The sequence below is a fragment of the Ictalurus punctatus genome, chromosome 13 (genome assembly GCF_001660625.3).
Source record: "Ictalurus punctatus breed USDA103 chromosome 13, Coco_2.0, whole genome shotgun sequence".
Lineage (NCBI taxonomy): Eukaryota > Metazoa > Chordata > Actinopteri > Siluriformes > Ictaluridae > Ictalurus > Ictalurus punctatus.
In genome coordinates, this window is record NC_030428.2 from 24925884 (window position 1) to 24946801 (window position 20918).

General features: G+C 39.7%; 1 long non-coding RNA gene across 1 annotated transcript; it reads right to left on the reverse strand.

The window, feature by feature from the left end:
- Positions 1-5155: 5155 nt before the first annotated feature.
- Positions 5156-6755, reverse strand: LOC128634578 (uncharacterized). Its single transcript, XR_008397762.1, has 3 exons — positions 6401-6755; positions 5602-5710; positions 5156-5454 (listed from the first exon to the last, which is right to left on the reverse strand). It is a non-coding gene; the product is annotated as an uncharacterized LOC128634578 (long non-coding RNA).
- Positions 6756-20918: the final 14163 nt, after the last annotated feature.

Consider the following 20918-nt stretch of genomic DNA (forward strand, 5'->3'; position numbering starts at 1 on the left):
GACATCCACAAAAATCAGGTGTATAGCACAATGTCTTGTGGTGAATAATGAGTCCCTGAACAAAGGGGGGGTCAATATTAAAAGTAACAGTGAGTATCTGGCGTCCTCCAGCTGCTTTAAGTACTACAGTGCATCTCATCCTCATGGACTGCACCAGATTGTTCAGTTCTTGCTGTGAGATGTTCCTCCACTCTTCCACCGAGGCGTTTACAAGTTCTCGATCACGTCTGAGGGACACACGGTTACGTGTAATTTTCCACTGCGAGGACGATCAGCTGTCCTTCCTGTCTCCCTGTAGCACCGTCTTAGACATCTTACATTACAGACATTGCAGTTTATTGCTCTGGACACATCTGCAGTCCTCATGCCTCCCTGCAGGAGGTCTATGGCATGTTCACGCAGGTGAGCAGGAACCCTAGACTTCTTTCTTCTGGTGTTTTTCAGAGTCAGTAGAAAGGTCTCTTTAGTGTCCTAACTTACTGTAACTGTGACGTTAATCACCTAGCGCCTGTAAACTGTTCGTGTCTTAAGGACTGTTCCACAGCTGCATGTGCAGTAATTGTTTATGGTTCATTGAACAAGCATGAAAACATCGTTTAAACCCTTTCCAATTAAGATCTGTATTTGGAGTTTGCTAAATTATCTTTTAAATATAGTCTCCTGAAAAGGGGATGTTTCTTTTTTTGCTGAGTATAGATAGTGGATCTATTTTTTTTGCAGAAAAAAGGCCAAAGTTGCACACAGGTGCAGACTTTTACCATCTCAGACTGCTTTCCATTATAATTATGTCCAAGATCATACTGCTTTCCATTTTTCAAGACTTTAGTGAACACAATGACACTGGTGTGACCTCTGCCATCCAGATTGGTCCAGCAAGACACGACCACAGCTGCGTAAACATATCAGGCAGAATTCAGCTGCTCTATTGAATATTTTGGTGTGTGCCCACATTTCACAAATCAACAAGCAGAGGTGTGTTGTCATTTGCAGGCCGACAGGTCAGGCTGCACTGGCTGATTTCAAACCCATTCTGGCACCGAAACACTTTGGTTCATGGCGTCTGTGAAATGAGCTCACCTTCCTTGCCAAGTGGAAATTGTTCACTGATTGAGACGCAAGTCAAGCAACGCAAAAGAGGACTGTTATTCCTCCTCATCCTGAGGGAATCCAAACAGTCAGTGTCTACTCAGCAAGAAATGAGGAATCAAACTCGCCAAATTCAGGATCTCTGCAATTAGTCAGGAGCGAGAGCCGGAGACACTGGGAGCAGAGCGGGCCAGTCAGAAGGTTTAATTAGGGGAAACGAGTCTTCAAGTCGACAGCCAGACAGTGATTCATGAGAGAGGTAATTACTTCAAGGCAACATCAAATCCCATGCAACAGCAGGTCAGTGTCAGCCTCGAGCATTTCTATTCTGTGACACGTTTCTCCGTCTGATCCTATTGTTGTAGCTGTTGTTGGATGATTCCATGATTGTGGTGCCATTTAACCCTTATAAATAAAAATAATAAATACACAAAATGTGGTGAACTAGCATACATGCTAATTGGAAGAGAACATTAAGGACGTTCTAATGATTTACGCACTTTTAAAATCAATACTTTAAAATGAAATAATTACTTTCAGTGTGTGCTGTAAGTAACAAGGTTATATGTCCAAAGTTACCTAATCATCCATCCATCCATCCACCCATCCTTCCACCCACCCATCCTTCCACCCACCCATCCATCCATCCATCCATCCATCCACCCATCCATCCATCCATCCATCCACCCATCCATCCATCCACCCATCCTTCCACCCATCCATCCACCCATCCACCCATTCATCCACCCATCCATCCACCCATCCACCAATGCACCAATCCATCCACCATAAACCCACCCATCCACCATCCACCCACCCATCCATCCATCCACCAATCCATCCACCCACCCATCCACCAATCCATCCACCATCCACCCACCCATCCATCCACCCATCCACCAATCCATCCACCACCCATCCACCCATCCTCCAATCCATCCACCATCCACCCACCCATCCATCCATACATCCATCCATCCACCCACCCATCCACACATCCATCTATCCACCCATCCATCCATATTCTGTACCGCTTATCCTACACAAGCTCACAGGGAGCCTTGAGCCTATCCCAGGAGACTTGGGGCACAAGGCAGGGAACACCCTGGACACTCTGCCAACCCATTACAGGGCAGTGACCTCGAGCAGCCAATAGCAAAGTATCATTGAAAATAAGGGTAAAAAAAAACGATAATGAAAATAAATAAGAGAATGTACATTTCTTCTTCCAATGTTTATGGAATTGCAACTTCCTGTTGACTTGAATATAACAAATATCTCGTAGAGGTGAATGTGTTCCGTTAACTAGTTTGAGAGACTGTTTCTAGAATGTCCATGTTTCATGACGATTCATTGAAAAGAATGTTTCAAGCATGAGCTTTTAGCTGGATTCACACATTAATGTATTAATAAGTATTTTAATGGATCTATTGCAAGGGAAAGTGGAGTTGTAGTGGACTGGATCAGGCAAATATGCTGGTTTGTAAGTACTCTAAACCAGTGGTCACCAAATCTCGTCCTTGAGAGCTACCTTCCTGCAGGTTCCATCTTCAACTAAAATCTAATACATGTTGTAATTGATCAAGAACTTCTCAAGGCAATGATTAGATGGTCAGGTAGGCACAATTATGGTTGGAGCTAAAGTCTTCAGGAAGGTAGAGCTCCAGGTACAGAGTTGGTGACCCCTGCTCTAGAGGGTTCTTTTTTTCCATAATGATTTATGGTATTTTGGTACTAGCCATGTTGGAAATTTCCCTTAACTAACTTAATGTACATTTGTATGTGTAGTTTGGACAGTATACAGATGGCACCCAAATCATCGTATCACCCTATTATCATTTGGTGTAAATACACGATATGGTGATTTGTTGAGCCCCCCCGAGTTCTTTAGCTCTGTGAGAATGAGTTGACCTGGAGAATTGATTTGTCCAATAAATGCACCTTATGACAGCATGACAGGAAATCAGCAAACAGGAAGAGAACAGTAATAAACGCTAAGCGTTCACATCGAACACGTGTTCTTAAATCGCTCACAAGCGCCAAATTGACTTTGTCAAACCGTCTTTCCAAAGCGCTCGGCACATTTGTCACCATATACGTAGATGGGTGTATGTGTGTGTGTGTCTGAATGTGCACATGTGTACGGCAAGAAAAAAAGAATAATGGCCGTCTCGAAAAATAACAGAGTTACGAAAGAATGTGCCGCCTCATTGTCTTGCTTTAAATGTTTTAATTTGGTTCCTTATTTTTGCGGTCTGAGAGACAAGCGCACCCAAACAGCCCTTAAGCAATTTAAATGCCATCTGCCGTCACTGCGACTCTCGTATAAACTCTGCAATTAAGTGCATGCCTGGCGCTGAATTTCACTTCATATCCTTCCAGCTTTCCAGACGAAAGGGGGCAAGTCAGAAAACCATTAAAAAAACAAGCAGGGTTTGGGAGCCTGACACAGCTCTAGTTGTGCAGCTCGGAGTTATTGATATGTCATTAGTGGACGCTTTTCTCTAATGGCTGACAGGCCGCAGGAACGTGTCGCCATGCTAATGAAAAATGACAATCGTCCGCATCGCCTCTGATGGATTGCGGCGCACAATTCCTGTCTGTAGAGCAGCAGCGGAGTGAAAAAGTGCGGTGTGTAGATGAATGAGCTGTCAGGAGTAGATCATGCCCGTATGTGTGGCGTTTTCTCTCCTTACAGTAGGGTTGAAAAGTGCACTAGCACGCTGTTTCCACTGTTTTTCTTTCATTATGTCAAAAACTAATTGAATTTGGGTCAATGATATTTCCCCGAATAACATACCATCATTTCTGACTAATAAAAAAATCAAACAAACCTTTATGAAAATGACACTTTTTTTTTTTTTTTTTTGACGCAAACGAAAATAATATGTAATATCTGTCATGCTGTGGTCATACCGCAACCACGATGCCCTCACTTTAGTAAACTCTAAAAACTAAAACTGACTAAACTTGAAAGGAAATATGAGTGGAGTTGCCGAAATGTTTGATAAAAACTACTATTTATAATGATGGATGAAATGGATGATGTGATATATTTCAACATAGACATTAAAATGACAGGAAACCCCAATATAAAGCGTAGTAGTAAGGCGTTTATCCACCACAAGCCATCAAAAGAGCTTCATTGCACCTTGGCATCGATTCTACAAGACTCTGGATCTGTACTGGCACGATGAAAAATTCTTTCAATTCTTCCGAAAGATTTTCCCTCAGTTGGTGTTACGATGATGGTGTTGGAGAACACCGTCTGACGTGTCACTCTGTGGTTCAACTGGATTGAGATGTGGGGAGTGTGAAGGCCATCGCGTATAATTGACCTCATTTTCATCCTCCTCAGACCATTCAGGCCATTGTGAGATGTGGATGGGGGAGGGGTCATCTTGAAAGAGACCACGCCCATTAGGATAGAAATGATTCATCATAGGATACAGATGATCAGTCGGAAGAACTTCCTGCTTAGTTGGTAGACAAACTATACCAGCAAAACAAATAAATACCCCCCCCCAACAATTTCCACGCTGTCTTAAGCGTATATGATGGACCAGTATAAACACTGAATTCTAACTGATCACCAAAGGGTTTTTTTTGTTCTTCTGTATAATCGTTGTTCAATTCAGCAGTCATATTGGCATCCCTAACGCAACTAGAGCTCCATCTGTATTCCAATGGGCTCAGTGGACAAATACGTACTTCTACGCTCTGCTCCTGTCTTTCCAGTTCATTCACTGCACTCACAATGACAGCTGTGTCTGCAAGAGCTCCTGAATATGAATGTCAAGTATGTTTATCAGCTATGTAAGAATACTTTCAAGCCTCTTCTAGCAAGATGGGGAAAGGCTTCAGACTGTATGCTTTGCCATACATACACAAGTAGGAAGGCAAGAAAATAATACTTTATGGTTTGCTGCTTCTTGTGTGAAATCTCCAATGGAAACGTCTATATTATATACCGTATAGTGGATTCAGAAATTATTCAAACCCCTTTACCATGTTGCACACTTTATTGTGTTCTGCACGTAATTGATGTATTGATAATGATGAAGTGAAAACATGTTTTTAGAGATTTCCAGGTAAAGAAAAAAAAATCCTGAAATCTATTATTATAAGTATTCAGACCCTTTACTCGGTTCTTTGTAGAAGCTCCTTTGGCAGCAATTACAGGTACAATTCTTCTTGGGTACGTATTTGAATACATGCTTTGCACACCTGGATTTGCACAGTTTATCCCATTCTTCATGGCAGATCCTCTCGAGTTCCATCAGATTGGGTGGCAAGCATCTATGAATTGCCATCTTTAGATCTCTCCACAGGTGTTTGATGGGGTTTAAGTCTGGGCTTGGGCTGGGCCTAGAGGTGGGTAGAGTAACCAAAAAATTTTACTCAAGTACAAGTAAAACTACTTATAATAATTACTAGAGTAAAAGTAAAATGATTAAATGTTAATAATTACTTGAGTAAGAGTAATAAAGTATCCAATGAGAAGTTACTAGTTACCTCGGATTGGATTAAAATGATGCCCTGCGATGGATTGGCACCCTGTCCAGGGTGTGCCCCGCCTTGTGCCCGATGCTCCCTGGGATAGACTCCAGGTTTCCCCATGACCCTGAAAAGGATAAGAAGATGGATGGATGGATTAAAATGAAGGGAAAACCCTGAATCTCAGACTTCTCATGGAGAACTGTAAGTCACACCGCTTCTTGAAAGTCTGTTTATATAATATAAAACCTGGGTTCAAGATGTAGCAGTATATCCCAGTCCTGTGATGGGTACAATAACACACAACCTGTCATTCTCAACACAAAATCTCACACACACACACCGCAAAAAACAAACATTTTCCCAACAGTTGACTGTCTTTATTTTCACACTTGTCAGCATCTGCATTTAAACAAGACAACAGAGAACAAAAGAACAGACTACTGAACAGAATAGAATAGTGAGTGAGTGAGTGAGTGTGTGTGTGTGTGTGTGTGTGTTGAGTCCTAGACACACCTCAAGGATAATTAAAGCAAACAGGATGCACCTGACCACAATTTAGAATGCCACAACAAAAGGTCTGAATACTTTGGTGAATACGAGATTTCAGGTTTTGATTTTTAATCCATTTTTGAAAATCTAAAATTAATTTTAAAAAACAACAACATACCACTTTTTTATGCTCATGAACACATACTTTTTTTCATATTTATATATAAGTTTACACATTCTTTTACACATTATTACACGCCTCCATGATATGTAATATATGTAAATTTAATATACTGTATGATAAAACAAAGACTCAAGAACGTACCATTCTTAATGGTGGCCCCATTAATGGTCTCTCAGCCCAGCTACGAAAACCTTCCACATTTCACGTTCAATGCTCTTACTACAGGTGAGTATTTCAGGTTATTATTCTTGTGGGTAAATCTCAGTGTTGTAAACGTGGAGTAGTTGCACATCCCTGCCTGTAAACACTGGCATCAGACAAATCAGGCCCTGCTGCAAAGCAGTCCTGGAGATAGTGGATCGCAGCCTTCAGGCATGCTAAAGTGTATCGGAGGAGCCGAACGGGGAGGGAAAGCCTCGTTGATTTATAGCCGGACTTTAATTGGGTTGTAAAAGCAAATCCAGAGGTTTTTCTTCTTCTTTTTTTTCTTCCAGGAATGTCGAGATGCGAATCCTGCCTCACTGTTTACACAAGGAACCCGACAGTCAAGGACACGGAGAGAGTGTGGGGGTGTGTGAGTTTGTGTGCGGATGTGGAAGAGACACACAGGGAGATAGAAAGAAAGAGGGGGAGAGGGCAGTTATGGGTTTTACTGTGATTAAAGAAGTATGCGATGTGGTGTAAGCTGCAAGCTGGCATCATCATGCTGAGTGCTGTGCATAAAAAAACAACAACAACAACAACAGCATTAGAGCTTTTGCCATGATGGTGCAAATGAGATGCTGTTTTACTCATGAATCATAAAACATAAATGAAAACTGAGGCAATGACTGAAATATATATCAAGAGACATATCATAATTAGGGAATATCACTGGGATTATGAGCTACTAGTACAGGCAATGTTTGTGTCAAGAGTCAGTGGGCAAAATGATATACATGCCCGTGCGCTAGATAAAGACAGTGAGGCTCGCCTATATGTTAACAAAGGACTAAGAAATGTTTGTAGATTTTGTAATGAACTAACTGGAAGGACCAAGATTAAAGTGGTTAATCTCACCAAGATAACGTCGAACGAATTTTCCCTCCAAACATTAGCTAAGCTTTTTAAACGAGTTCAGTTAAGTTATCCATGTAAGGCAAGTCAATTGAATTGAAACAAATGGACTAGACAGTACCATGGACTTTACATGAAACAATGCAAACAACCATATGTCCTCCTTAAAATCCTGAAGTTCCATGACATATCTTAAGGCACTTTACAATCTTTAAAAAATCAACCCAAGCCTATGCAACACACTTTGGGGAGTATGCGTTTGCAGGGGTGGTGACTTCAGTAGTGCACACTATCTAGGGATCTGCTAACATTTATATCTGTGTCTGCAAGCTATTTTTCAGTGGCTTACACTTTGTGGGATTACAGTATAGTGGTTACCACAGTGTTGTCCTAAACAGATAGAAACAAAAGCGGAGAATGTTTCCAAATACAATCTCACATGCATTTAAGTAGTTAAAGTAATTTAGTGTCATTTGTGAACAAGAAAGAGAGGAACAAGGGAGATATGGGTGTTACTGTAATTACAGCAATGTCTGTGTGAGTGTGTGTGTGTGTGTGTGTGTGTGTGTGTGTGTGTGTGTGTGTGTGTGTGTGTGTGTGTGTGTGTGTGTGTGAAAGAGAGAGAGAGAGAGAGAGAGAGAGAGAGAGAGAGAGAGAGAGAGCGGATGTTGCCAGCTCTTTTTATGGGGAAGTGGCTAATGTATGCTCAAAAAGTCACCAGATGATGTCATAGACTAATTTGCACATTTATTGAATCATCATGATCATTTGCATATCGGAATGTGTTACACGAAGAAGGAAGATTATTGTCAAAAATGGTGATCAGTGATTGGTCATTGGGAACAATGCTGATTAGTAATTGGTCATTGTGAACAATGCTGATCAGTGATTGGTCATTGGGAACAATGCTGATTAGTTATTGGTCATTGTGAACAATGGTGATCAGTTATTGGGCATTGAGAACAATGGTGATCAGTTATTGGGCATTGGGAACAATGGTGATCAGTGATTGGTCATTGGGAACAATGGTGATCAGTGATTGGTCATTGGGAACAATGGTGATCAGTGATTGGGCATTGGGAACAATGTGATCAGTGATTGGTCATTGGGAACAATGGTGATCAGTGATTGGTCATTGGGAACAATGGTGATCAGTGATTGGGCATTGGGAACAATGGTGATCAGTGATTGGGCATTGGGAACAATGTGATCAGTGATTGGTCATTAGGAACAATGGTGATCAGTGATTGGTCATTGGGAACAATGGTGATCAGTGATTGGTCATTGGGAACAATGGTAATCAGTTATTGGGCATCGGGATCAATGGTGATCAGTAATTGGTCATTGGGAACAATGATGATCAGTGATTGGTTAATGGGAACAATGGTGATCAGTGATTGGGCATTAGGAACAATGGTGATCAGTGATTGGGCATTAGGAACAATGGTGATCAGTGATTGGGCATTAGGAACAATGGTGATCAGTGATTGGTCATTGGGAACAGTGGTGATCAGTGATTGGTTTTTGGGAAAAATAATAATAACTGACTGGTCAGTCTCAATCAAGCCAATTACACATTGGCAGTGAGTCGAGCATACCTGCTGTCTCAACCCATGTAACGAGCAGCTGTGATGTGAGTTGTAGAACCTTATAATGTATAGGATGGTTGCTAATGTCTGCTCAAAAAGTTACTAGATTTGTCGCTAGGCTTTTTTTAAAAAATAAAACAACTAAAGGGATCTAAGTTGGCAGCACTGGTGGGAGAATGAAAACAACATCGGGACTGTCTCTCTTTTAGCGGTTACATGTTATACAATCCCAAATGACAAACACTCTTACTAAAAATAATTCCATTATTAGTTGATTATAATAATATAACAACAGTTAAATTCACGAACTGATGCCAGATTTTAATATGTTAAGTACTACAGCATGACCGGCTGGAGAACCCAAATATAACAACTGAACAAGATGAATCTGAACAATTTCTTTTCGATAACAACCCATTTAAAAAGTGATGTAATCTGAAAATACTCAGGGAACACAGCCGTGGCCCTCCAAAAACATTAAAGTCTGTAATATTCATAGTGAACTCTTGAACTCTCATTATCCCTGTCTCTATAACATGCAGCTCTCTCATCCATGCATGAGACGGTGCAGCACTATGTTGTGCTCATTATTCTGGACCATTAAACTAAGCTTGATTACTGAAGAGAGTTGATCTAACTGGATGCAGGGGCGTGACGGGAGGTCCATCCATTTGCTTTACATGTCCAATAGTTTAAATTAATTGCATAATAGATATGTGTCATATCTCTTATTAATGGAAAATGGAAATTACACAAAATGTTATAGTCGACTCCAGAATTATTGGAACATTTTAAGAAAATAGGTACAAATTATTGTATAAAATAAACCTTTTACACAAAAAAAAACATTTTAGACTCAAACGATTGGCTCAAATGTACTTGACTTTTTAATCTTTAAAATTTTTTTTTTTTTTTTTCATTTTATGAAAGAATTTGGTGCTAGGCTTTAAGCAAAAATAACACCAAAGGCTAGAGACATGTCTCCTAGTATTCAAATCCAGACCTCAAATGTATTTAAGGGCGAGTTGGAGATGGTTTTACATTCCTTTAATCCTCTATTAACCTGATTGTTAGGTTAGCAGAATGACTTTAAGTCCATCCGTTTGCACCCATATTGGAGCCATAACCAGCATGAGCAGAGGGGCGGACTGATGTCAAACAAGGTCATTAGCAGGTGTGTACTTACTTCTAGAGTTCCTATTTAACATGCTGGATTTACCTTCACTGACATTACAACAGAAGCCTTCATCTAGGACTGACAGCAAAGAGGACAGAATAAGAAGAGAGGGGGAAGGATGGGAGGGAAAGAAAATATGACTGCCACTCTTTCTAATTAGCCATGCAAATCCTCAAGCTGGAGGATTGAGTTCAGAAATGAAATTGCGCTTGGGATCTTTAGAGCGCACGCTAATCGCTGGTTCAAGGCAGTCTGTCATTTTCAACACTGGAGCTTTGCTCTGTGGCAGAGCCTGAACTTAACATTTATCCCCTTCAATACAGCTTGAAAAAGTTCATGCATTATTTTGGTCTTTGCCAGTAACAGCGACGTATGTTGTACGTTTACATCCGATACTAGCTTGAATTGGTACATTAAGCCTGGTCATTAGACATATGGGCTTCAACTGGCGCTTTTGCTTCAAACAACTGTGAAAACATCAAATAAAGACACAGACTGCAGCCTGAAAAAGAGCTACTGAGATATGAGTTCTCAGATTTGAGTGCTATTTGTGTTCAGTAGAAGATGAAGATGCTGAAGTACAGAGAAGGCTTTAAGACAGGTTTATTGAGGAAAGTGTTTCAAAGTGAGATTAATAATAATAATAATAATAATAATAATAATACAATATAAAGAATTTTATATTGAAGTTATGAACATAAATGTACTTGGAAATTAGGCTTAAGTTTGAGCTGATGGTGGCACAAAAGCGTTGACAGCACTTGGTCCAAATTTGGTCAGAATGTTCTTTAGACCCTCCCCAATCAGTGTGCAAATTTCACAACTTTTTACCAGATGGTTTTATGGGCTACCATAGACACCCTAGCCAGAAGAGGAAGAAGAAGAAGTGGTAGAAGAAAAGGTAGTATAACGATAGGGTGCCTACACACCTTCAGTGTTTGGCCCCTAATGATAATAATAACAATAATATTAATAATAATTATAAAAGCTACAAGCAGCATTTTCGGGGGCCAAGCACCCGCAGCCGCACATTCACAGATGTGCTAGAATTGTTGCATAAGAAATCACAGGAAAGCAGAGCCATATTTATAGGCAAAGGGATTCAAGAATGATTTGTAGTTTCACGCATTTGCCAGTCTGTTACAGGAGAACGCTTTTGAATATCAATATTCTTTTGGTGAATTTTGTTCAGACCAGTCTCAAGATGATGTGAGCCAAATTTGGTAAAGATTGGACAGAATGTGGAGGTGCAGTAGCAAAAATGGCTGACTTACTTCTAAATTAGGCCCAAATTTGACCCGATGGTGGCGCTAGAGCATCGACAGTACTTGGCCCAAATTTGGTAAGAATGTGAGCAAATGTGACGCTTGTATATGATGCCATAGACACCCTAGCCAAAATAATAATAATAATAATAATAATAATAATAATAATAATAATAATAAAACATAGAGCATTGTATAAAAAACTTTTGGTTTATAGATATTTTAAGAACTACCTGATACATTATTATTATTTTTTAAAAATTATTTGTTACATATCCTCATGCTAATTCAAAGAGATCATGCGAAGAGGTTATGTTTCTCTTTTGTAGACCACAGTGTACTTCTGTAAGTCATTCTGGATAAGGACGTCTGCCAAATGCAATACATTTTATCCCGTTCATCTGTACATAGACCAAGAGATATATGCCATCATATCAAAAGAAACAACAACATAAATCCTCACACACTCTTATAACCAGGACAGGATGTACAGTCACTTTCTTAATGCACGTGAACAATGTAAAGCTTTATGCATCATTCTCTCCAAAAACTTGCTCCGCCTTTGATTTGTAAAGCACACAGGGCATCGATCCGAGAAGTCAGTGCAGCTTATTAAGTTTTGTAACACGTATGCTCGTGTACTGTAAGAGGCACTGAGGTCACTTTCATCTGCATGCGAAACATAGCTTAATGACTGTGGTAAACCTTTGAATTGAATGTTGCTTTAATATGCGTTCAAGTCATAAAGAACACTGCATTCCTGCAACAGCTGTGGTTGTGCTACTATTGTTTTGCCGAGGTTTTATTTGCCGTATCATAGCCTGTCTAAAGACGGCGCTCTTAAATAGTTTGTGTTTTCAATTATGGCGTCGAATTAAATCTTCAGTACAGATTTTGAATGAGTTATAAAAATAAATATGGGAGAAATTTGCTTTCAGCGTTTGAATCCTACAATAATTTTTTTAAAAAAAAGGCTTGCCTGTATGAAGAATATTTCCATCGAACCAAACCATGTCTTTATGATGTGCATATGCCTGCCAGTTGAAAAGGTTTACTAACAGCATAATGATTATTACAACTGTGAGCGAGCACACAAACCCTCAATGGGTCCACAATGCAATCATTCAGCGTGTCATACTTGTAATCCGTGCTGCCAACAATTCGAGCTTGTGTTAATTGTCGTAACTCCGTCCTCAATGTTTACCCAGGCTCAGATGACTGTCTGCATGCAAGCGCCACCCAAATAAAGCCTGAATGACCCATACCCACCTTACGCTCAAACTCCAATAAAAAGCTTTTAATAAACTGAGGTGCTAAACTTGCGCTAGCAGGCAGCTCTCTTATCATCGCCTGTTTTATGGTCGAGTCAGGCAGGTTTGAATCGATTCCCTTCACCCAGCCAGAGCTCCGATATAACACGTCTTCTGTTCTCAACCGAGCCAGGCGTTATAGCAGGCCGTATATTTCCAGACGAGACCCTAAAATAACTAACCATAACCAGCCAACACACAGCGAGACTGAAGGAATACGGTGGAGCCGAGCAGAATGCAGACTCATGGTATGCGGTACTGTGGTGTATTGGATGAGAATACAGTGAAAAAGAATATACTAGGGTATTGAATGTAGAATAGACAAAATTCAGTACAGTGTGGTATACTGTCCAGAATACAGGAAATGCAACATAGCAGGGTACCATATATAGAATATTGTAAATGCAGTATATAGCAGTATATGTAGTATATACACTATAGAAACATAGTATAGTTGGGTATGTACGTAGAAGACAGCACACTATAGTGGGGTATAGTGTGTAGAAGACAGTTGGATACAATATACAGGATATAGTAAATGCAGAATGGGGGTTAAAATTTCATTTGATAATATCATGGGTTTTAGTACATAAAATATATACTACATAGCAATATAGTATAGTAGGGTGTAGTATATTCTATAAAATAACAAATACAGTGTAACGAGATATAATATATAGAATATAGTACTACAGTATAGTGGAGTATACAGTACTATAAGAACATTAAATATTGCAGTACAGTATAGTGGAGTATATAGAATATAGTAGTACAGTATACTGAGGGTTACTATGTAGAATATTGTAGTACAGAATAGTGGGGTATAGTGTATATATATATATAAAACGTAATAATACAGAATAGTGGGATATGGTGTATATAATAAAGTAAGACAATAACTTGTAGGTTATAGAATAGAATATAGAATATAGTAGCACAGTATCATTTAAAATATAAGCGTATTGGGTTATATTGAGGCCTAGTATGTAGAATAATGCAGCACAGTAATGTGTTATAAAGAATACAATAGAACTGTATAGTAAGGTCTTGTATGTAGAATATACAGTACGGTATATCAAGGTACAGTACGTTGAATATAATAAATAATATTGAGGTATATTATATACAGAATATAAGATACAGGATAGTGGATATAATATGTAGAATATAGTCATACAGTATAGTGGGGTATGGGATATAGAACGTAGTGTAGTGGGGTACAGTATGTATGTTGTAGTAGGACATTATAATTGAGTAAAGCATATAGACTACAGTAGTACAGTATAGTGGGGTAGAGTAGATAAAATATAATAGAACAGTGTAGTGAGACACAGTATACAGAATATAGTAAGGAAATATAGTGCAGTATAGTGGGGCACAGTATTTAGAATATGGTAATACACTGTAGTAGGTCAGAGTATATAGAATATAGTTATACAGTACAACGGGGTATAGTATATTGAATATTATAATATTATAATAAAGTATAGTGAGGTACAGTGTTTTGAAAAAGTGGTTATATTTACTGTGTGTATGTGTGTGTGTGTGTGTGTGTGTGTTTGAGCCAGTGGAAAGGTATTTTTCTAGCTATAAAGCAACATTTACAGTCATTATAACATCTTATGTGCAGATCAACACAAGTGATGTATGGCATGGCAGGAATGCTCTTTATCAAAACTGTAATGTTTAACTTGGCATTTTAATTATCTGGTCTTTGTTTCTCTCTCGCTTTCTCTCTCTCTCTCTTTCACACACACTCCCACACACACACACACACACACACCCACACACACACACACACAAAGCCTCTTTTGATTATTCTCCAATTACACTGCTCCAAATCATCTAAACACCTCTCTAAGCCTAAAATAATCAGAACTGATGTGCAGTGAAGGATAAAAGCCAGAGAAAAGTGGTAGCTCTTTACAAGCCTGATAACACAGAAACACCAACCGAACAAAAGTAGACGACACCTGTGATGTTCTACCGACTAAAATGACCAAGTTTTCACTAAAAGTGCAACGTAAAAAAATGTTTTCCGACATTAGAGTGTATATATCTGGCCCCACTGCACCGTAGAATACTTATCAGAACCACATTATTTTATTGCACTTGTTCTGATACGTTAGCATTTCTGTAGTAACAACGTACACAGGGACTCGTATGGCACACGATCCACGTTAACTGATATTAAAAATACATGTGTACTTGTTGATGTGGTGAATTTTTTCTGTGAGGGGGCATTTATTTAGCATTATGGCCGGAGTCTCCAGTGTTAGCACTTTGTAACAATAAATCTATAACTTAAGTTTTACGTCATGGGAAGGTTTACGATACGGATGACTTGTGGTTTCTCGGTGACATGACAAGCTGCATTTTTTGCTTTATTAATTTAATATGTCTCATTAACTCATTTATACCTCCTTACACTACAGTAAAATAAAAATAAAAAACACATATTATATATATATATATATATATATATATATATATATATATATATATATATTTACAATTTTTGCTGTTCTTTTACTAGCTAATACCATAAAGATGAGGTCAGTGGTTGGTTTTGAAAGCTCAGATAAGTCATGGCATGTGACTTAAGCCACATCAATTCCACTTTTTGGGGAGATATGCTGCTCAAGAACAGCTACTTCTATATAAACGAAAAGACATTACCGAAATTAAAAAAAAAAAGATTTTTCAGTCATTTCACTGATGTTGCTCTTTAAACAGATCACCGGGTTCTCAGAGGAAGCTCTTGTTCTCAAGATTGTTTTGGTGAGAACCCGGAGATGTTGGAGTGTTTGTGTAAAGGTTATGTAGGGTTTCTGGAATGGAGATAATGTTGTTATAGCCCAGCTGGAGCCCAAGACGCCTGGGGAGGTCTCTGACCCTGTCACAGCAACAATTAAACTGACTGACTCTGTGACTCAGGAACAGTCTGAGTGACAATCGCTTAAACATCAAAGTTGTCAAAACATGGCGCAGGAAAGAAAAAGCTGCCTTATGTGGTGACTCTGGAATCAAAACTCAAAAAGACAAGCATGTTGACAATGAAACACAAGAATTCTCTATTCGGTGGATGCTTATTTTGGATGCAGTTATCATGTGTCATTGCTTCAGCTTCTAGGTAAGTAAAAAATCGACCACGTGAAAACATTGTCATTAAAATGGTCTCATTCAGCACACACCTTGAACGATTGGGGTGTCTTTTCTTGATGCCTCAACCAATCACGTGTACATCTTGGAATTTTAGACTGTTGGAAGTGGACGAGTGATAAACTCAGCCCGAGACAGCCCAGACACACTTTAGCTTTTGTAAGCAGACTTGAAAGCCACTAGATAGTGTTTACTCTGATTAGTGGCCAGCATTAATCAGCCTTAGCAAATCAGGTCATCTTCAGCTTCCTAGGGCCTGAAGACGTGCAGCCAATGTACATTCCATCAAAAACGCAATGCCACATCATTTTAAAAGGGCTCCAAGATGTTAGTCAGCCATGACATCAGTTGCTTCAAGCACAATTTCCACTTTGAGAGAAAAGGCAACAACGTTCCAGGACACAACGCAGACTCTTCACGACTATTCTCGACAAAACGCAGAGAGACCTCAGTGTGACTTCATATGCTGGACTGTACTTATGCTGGCATATACGCTCACATGTACAAGCAGGGTTCAAAAGTCCACTACCGCAAACTGCTTTTATTTCATTTACAGGATGTAAAATTGCTCTACAACAGAACCTTTAAGGACTTATCAGGACAGCATATGATAACCATATAGAGCCCTTTATTATCATTATTATACCAAGACAAGTCATACATGAAAGACGCTAGGTTAGAATGAAATGAAATATATAACCAATAAAAATATGGACCAGCACGTTCGTCTCAGACCTAGAGGCTCGGGGGTTCGATTCTCACCGTGGCCCTGTGTGTGCGGAGTTTGCATGTTCTCCCCGTGCTGCGGGGGTTTCCTCCGGGTACTCCGGTTTCCTCCCCCAGTCCAAAGACATGCATGGTAGGCTGATTGGCGTGTCTAAAGTGTCCGTAGTGTATGAATGGGTGTGTGAGTGTGTAAGTGATTTTGCAATGGATTGGCACCCTGTCCAGGGTGTACTCCGCCTCGTGCCCGATGCTTCCTGGGATAGGCTCCAGGTTCCCCGTGACCCTGAAAAGGAGTAAGCGGTAGAAGATGGATGGATGGATGGAAAATATGGACCAGTAAAAAAATAATAAGTAATATAAGTAAGTAATATACTTAGTTAAGTAATATACTGTATTATTGTAGGTTTTATGAAGTACCTTTGAGGGTTCTCCAGGTCCTTATAGTTCTATGTTCCCTTTAAAAATCTTCAGCCTGACTGTTAACCAGCCAACGGACCCATTTTCTAAGAGACCAAGAGTGTATGTCCAAAAAGTGTCTTCTTATTACTAGTAGTAGGGACAAGGACTCATAACATGCGGAGCCCGACGACATTTTGATTAATTTGCATGTGCAGTGGGATAAAACAAGTGTGGAAAAAGTGTACACATACAATACATACCCACAACCACTAACCCACCCACATACACACACGTTCCCTCCAGAATTTCACGTATCCACATACAGTTGGTCTTCGTTATGGTACCGTATACAGTTTTGGGTGTTTTTATTTAAAAATTTACGAAAGCTTCAAGTGCGGTTAATTATTTGTCGTGCTGTACGTGCAAACAGACGACTGCTTGAAGCCGTGGGCTGCGTCCCAAACCACGCACTCACCTACTATATAGTAGCCGAGATGCATGTATTTCACCTACTATATAGCAGGCAAGTACACGGTTTGGGACGCAGCCGTGCTCTCTTGTTTGCCGTCAAACGGTCGAGCGCTGCCGTGTGTGTACGTGTCCTGTCGCACAATGAGGTGAAAACTCCCACACGATGTTAATAGTGTGATTAAGGTGTGTACGTGTCTGTAACGCACGTCGATAATGCAACTAAAACAGGAACACTCCACACGTCTTAATTCCATTCGTGTTTACTCCGAGTATGACTTTAATCGGACTAAGGTCATCAATAATCGCTGTTTACATGCTAGTTTCTTAATCAGAGTATCGTCTAAATCGGGTTCATATCGGAGTATTGTTGTCCGTGTAAACGTACTGACTGAACGTGACACCTGAATACACCCTGGATGGGATGCCGATATAAAAAACGCATCTACACACACTTTGACTCCTAGTGGAACCTGGCGGACCTGAAACCTGTGTTGAATTCATTTTTTTTTGGTTTTCCACTTACCTGCTGCCATGATTTTCTTTGTTAAACGTGTCTACACACATTAAGCAATGTAACAGATGAAAAATATCTTCTCAAATGAAATTAAAACAGCTCTTGCTAGTACACTCAGATTTTCCGACCCTTCTGTATATTGGGGGGGAAGCAAAGGACGAAAAACAGTGCAGCAGCTGCGTCCAGTCTGGACCTGAAAAAACATATGAGCACATACAAGTGAGTACCTTGACAGTTTCTGAGACAGTTTTGTGTGTGTACATTTGTGTGTGTAGGTTGGAAACATACAGGTGGGGGTTGCACATTCTGCAAAAACAATACCATTTTCTCAAAAACCACCCAGCTTTTTTCCGAGCTCGGTCCTGTCCTGCTTGAACAACTATGTGTTTGTGGTCGAGCCCTAGCCGTCGCTCTGAAGCTTATTAAAACGTCACTGACCCTAAACTGCATATTTATGCCCTGCTAACTGTGAGGCTCATTGTGAGCAGGCAGGCTTGAGACAGACAGACTGTGGCAGCCTGAGATAAGCGCTACGGCATAAACGCGTGCCAAAGACCCCCTTTTGATTGATGCGGCTCCACTATTTTTGACGCCTGTGCAGGGTAATAATTTCGGAGGGGGTGCTCGTAAAAGCCGGGATCTAAATTAGCTGTGTTAAATTGTGCCCACTGCGGTGTTCCCTGTATCGCTCCATCAGATTGAGGAGGCAGTGACATGGCGGTGTGACGACTTCGGCTGGGAAAGAAGGATAACTATTGCGTTTTTTTAAATTTATTTTATTTATTTTATTTTTTTTACAGAATACAGCATTGAATAATATCAAACAGTTCCTGTTTGTCACAAGTGTCTGTCTCTCGGCATGTTTCAAAAAATAAAAGTGCGTATGAGCGCTCCCTCCTTTCCTCATTAATAGATAGGAGGAATGACCGGAGATGTACTTTATCATCTAACAGCTCGACTGGAGGAGACACACTATCTTTTTGTTTGGATGGATGGGTGCGGTCAAAAGTGTGAGAGGAACGGAACGTCTTCATCATTCACATTCATAATTATTCAGTTTAGTGGCAGATGCTTTTCTTCAGAAATAAATGCGTTCTACATGTAGATTTCTGTTCCCCAGAGTGCAAATCATGGTCACACAATGTGTCTTTAAATACATCTTAAAGGGATACTATATAATCTGGGTCCTCTTGCTAAAAATACAAAGGACATGACTTTATTTTACTATACAGTAAGTACCTAGTATTTAATAGCTAAATAAATGGTAAAGGCAAGCAGATTTGGTTACATACTGTACTTTGCATACTGAACTTTAAAATACACAGTTGCTTGGGGGAGGAGTCTTTCAAATATCAATCAACTAAAGTTAAATGCTTCATCAATTGTGGTTGATTCATGCATAATGCAATGCCTCGCACCTCCAGGTTTAGGAGGTTCGAATCCCACATCCACCCTGTGTGCACACAGTTTGCATTTTCTCCCCAGAGGTTTCCTCTGGGTACTCTAGTTTCCTCCCCTAATCCAAAAGACATGCGTTATAGGCTGATTGGCATTTCTAAATTGTTCGTAGTATGAGAATGGGTGTGTGAATGTGGGCTGCGATGGGCTGGCCGCCCATCCAAGGTGTCTTCTTACTTGTGTCTGGGATAGACTCCAGGCTCTCCCATGACCCTGTGTTGGATAAGCGGATAAGAAGGAAAATGGATGGATGAATGGATGGATAATCCTTATGACTAAACACAAGTTTACCATTTATTTTAGATATGCTTCACTGGTTAACGCTTGTTTTCATACAGTTTTTCTTTATTTTCTCTTCATTCCAAGGAGTTAAGGTTATCGACAGCTTAACTCAGATCACATAATGTCATTAATCCAGATTCCTGTTCACTGGTCCTCTCCTGAGCATGGGGCAGAGAGACTCCCTTCCCCAATGGCTCTCTAGTAGTGCTTATTGCAGTTCCTATTTTCAACCACTAGAAGCAATAATAACTCACAATTTCACCACATATAGAGAGGAAGAGAAAATCAATATATATATATATATATATATATATATATATATAAATACCTGCCACTGATGTCATGATAATAGGAGAACAGCAAAATGCAAATTTGGAAAAATTTTACAGTTCGAGCTTTATCTCTCCTTATTTTTAAAGCGCTGACACTGGAGACTCCTTACGTAAATTGTCAGGCAATGGAGGTGTGAGTTGAGATGGATGCAGGTCTAGTTGAAGTGCTTACTCGTGAGGCAGGCAGACAAATCCAAAACGTGAATCAGAGTCGAAACAGGACACAATCAGAGGTCTGGGTCGATCTACAAACAACATTAGCTGGGTAATCCAAAATACCCAGAACGAGGTAACAGAACTACGGCGACAACCGGAGAATCGCAACACGGAGAGAAAACGGCTCGGTAAAGACAGGCGGTGAAACATTGAACGAGACTTCTCACGGAACAAAGACACATGACGGTTTAAATATGAAAGCTAATTAAGGGGCGACCTGAAAACAGGTGAGAGTAATCGGGAAACTCGAGGGAGACAAGTAATGACAGGACAGGGCTGGAGACAAGCCATGAATCGAAACAAAACACAAACGTGGCAAAGTAAACAAACATATGACGAAACGAGGGAAATGAGCGGGTGCTTCGGCGCGAGGGGGAAATTCCTCACATAAACACTAAATAATCATCTCCATACAGAAAACTGCACCGTATCAATGTTTACAATATTTGTTTTTATCTGTTTAAGTGGAGCATTCTTACAAATCTCTGTGTAAGTGGTTCCTATATTTATATATATATATATATATATATATATATATATATATATATATATATATATATATATATATATATATATGTAATAACCTATTAGAACAAGTGCATTATATATAAATATATTATTTGCTTTGCAGAGCTGTAGTTGCGGGACATGAACAAATCTTACCAATCAGAATTGAGATTTCAACAGCATTGTTTTGTAAGT